General features: G+C 48.9%; 1 pseudogene; it reads left to right on the top strand.

The window, feature by feature from the left end:
- Positions 1–549: 549 nt before the first annotated feature.
- Positions 550–1429, top strand: LOC113832689 (annotated as a pseudogene).
- The last annotated feature ends 1086 nt before the right edge of the window (positions 1430–2515 follow it).

The raw sequence follows: 2515 nt of genomic DNA, 5'->3' as shown, positions 1-2515 counted from the left end.
TACACTGGTGAGATGGTACTTGCTGACCAACCTGAGTTTGGGCCTGGGACACATATGTTTGAAGGAGAAACCCCACAAGTTGTCTTGTGACTGCCACTAGGGTGTGTGCACACAATGAAAAATTATTTTTCAAAAACGTCTGGGAATTACCATTTCAGGAATAGGATGCTTGCTTTGCATTTGAGGGGCATACACCGCCTCTCCTTGGGTTCCACCCTGCCAGCATCCCATTGTTTATCTTTGTGGAAGCTAAACCCCTCCTTTGGGGAGACTTAGTCCCTGGGTATGAGTAATGAGCTTCTTGGCCACTGGAAGTTGACTCAGACTGCCTGCCTCCCTGGTCATGGGTGGAGCTGGACCTTCCAGGCTTCTGGTCACACTTTGGTTTCCAGGACCCAGCTCCGTATTCCTAAGAGTCACTTCATTAGCATATGTTGGCGTTGAAGGGGCTTATTATGAATAATTTAGAGAATTCCAAGCATCTTAGGAGCACTGTACTGGGAATGGGGTGGTGTATGTGTCATTGTAAATCACAGTATCACAAAGTGGTTACTCAAGGTTCTCAGAAAGAAAAGAAAATAATAGCTGTCATCATGACGCTTACCTCTGGGCCCTGTCACTGCTGCAGGCTCAGTCCTTGCTCTGTTTGAGTTCTGATCCTGAGGATGTTCACACTGCCTCATACTTGGCCTGGGGTCTAACACTTTACAGGTAGCCGTGCCTTCTGTCTCCATGCAAACATACTTTTTACCCTCTTGGAGTGAGGAGGGACTTTGGCATCCACTCCAGAGCCCTCTGGATTCCTACTGCTCTAGGACTTGGCAAGTGGCTTGTCTGTCTCTGTCTCTGTGTGTGTGTGTCTCTCTGTCTCTGTCTCTCTCTGTGTAGCACAGGCAGGCCTGGAACTCATGGTCCTCTTCTCTCAGCCCTCCCCCTCACACCCCCATCCCCCATACTAGAATTACAGTGTGTACCACCCATCTTCCCTGTCCCTCTCCCTCCTCCTTGTATTTGTTTTTTGGGACAGAGTCTCACTATGTAGCTCAGGCTGGCCTAGAAGTTATGATCCTCCTGCCTCAGCTCCTTCAGTTTGGGGATCACAGGATTTCTCTAGCATGTCCGTGATGACTCTTTTTTAAGAAAACAATCAGGTGGACCCTGTCAGACTCTGGCCATGGAACTCAGTGCCACTGACTACCTCCTCGAGAAGCTGCGGCGGGACCTGGAGGCAGGACATGTGGTGGTGGAGGACTCGCTGCTCGACCAGCTTCCGAGTCCTGGTGGTATCGGCTAAGTTCAAGGGAAAGCCACTGCTCCAGAGACACCGGCTGGTGAATGAGTGCTTAGCAGAAGAGCTCTCCCGCACATCCATGCTTTTGAGCAGAAAACTCTGACCCCAGAGCAGTGGACCTGAGAGCGTCGGAAATGAGAGGGGCCCAGGCCTGAACAGCCATTAAATTGTAAATCAGGTCAAAAAAAAGAAAGAAAGAAAAAGAAAGCAATCAACTGGTCTGGTGACAGTGGCACACACCTTTAGTCCCAGCGCTTAGATCAGGTAGATCTCTTGTTTTGGGCCAGCCTGATCTACAGAATGAGAACTACACAGAGAAACACTGTCTCAAAAAAAAAAAAAAAAAGAAAGAAAGAAAGAAAAAAAGAAAACAGCCATTTGTTACCATACCAAGTTAAATACTAAGGAGGAAGCAGCAACTGATGAAAACGTTCTGTTATGTCCCTGGTAGTTTGGCTCTTCTACTGGGATTGTGTGGTGTCAAAAGGTTATGATAGGTAGGCAAGGTCACCACTACCATCCCAGCACTGAGGAGTCTGAAGGAGAGTCCAGAATTTGGGTCTGTCTGAGCTACACAGTGAGACCTCCCTAAAAGTGGAAGCTCACAAGCAGCAACCACATCCCGACGCTACTTGGGTCACCTGGCAGAGTCAGCAGACCAGCAGCTGCAGGGCTCTCTGGCATGCAATGAGTGGGCCTCACGTGTCCATGGGGAAGGAATTCCTCAGCTACACCTCCCTGGGTTACTGTTTGGTTACTCATCCAGGGATAGCAGGGTCTGGCCTCCCATGATAACAGCAGGCTGAGGCAAAGAAGACAAACCCAAGTAGGGGAGTGTCTGATTTCCTCAGGTCCAGGCAGATCAGGCTCTTCCCTGACTCTCCAGCCTGGCATAGAATCCTGGCCTCTGAAGGACAGGTGTAGAGCTGTCGAGGTTGTGCCTGGGTGTGGGTTCACTCCACTTTCACACAGTTTAGATCACTAATTTCACATGCCTTTTTTTTTTTTAATTAAGTGCTTAATGTGTCAGGCAATGCTGTATACACTGGGATGTAGTCACTGAAAGACAATTAGTAAAAACCCTGATGCAGCCCAGTATGGCAGCCCATCCCTGTCTTCCTACCAGACAGAAACAGAGTATGATGTGATGGACATTAGGGAGAAGAAATCTTTGCTGTTCCTCCTGGGTGTGCATGCAGCTCAAAGTGGGTGGGGTTGCTTGTA

This window comes from Cricetulus griseus, assembly GCF_003668045.3.
Source record: "Cricetulus griseus strain 17A/GY chromosome 1 unlocalized genomic scaffold, alternate assembly CriGri-PICRH-1.0 chr1_1, whole genome shotgun sequence".
Classification (NCBI taxonomy): domain Eukaryota; kingdom Metazoa; phylum Chordata; class Mammalia; order Rodentia; family Cricetidae; genus Cricetulus; species Cricetulus griseus.
This window is presented reverse-complemented; position numbering and strand designations above follow the sequence as displayed.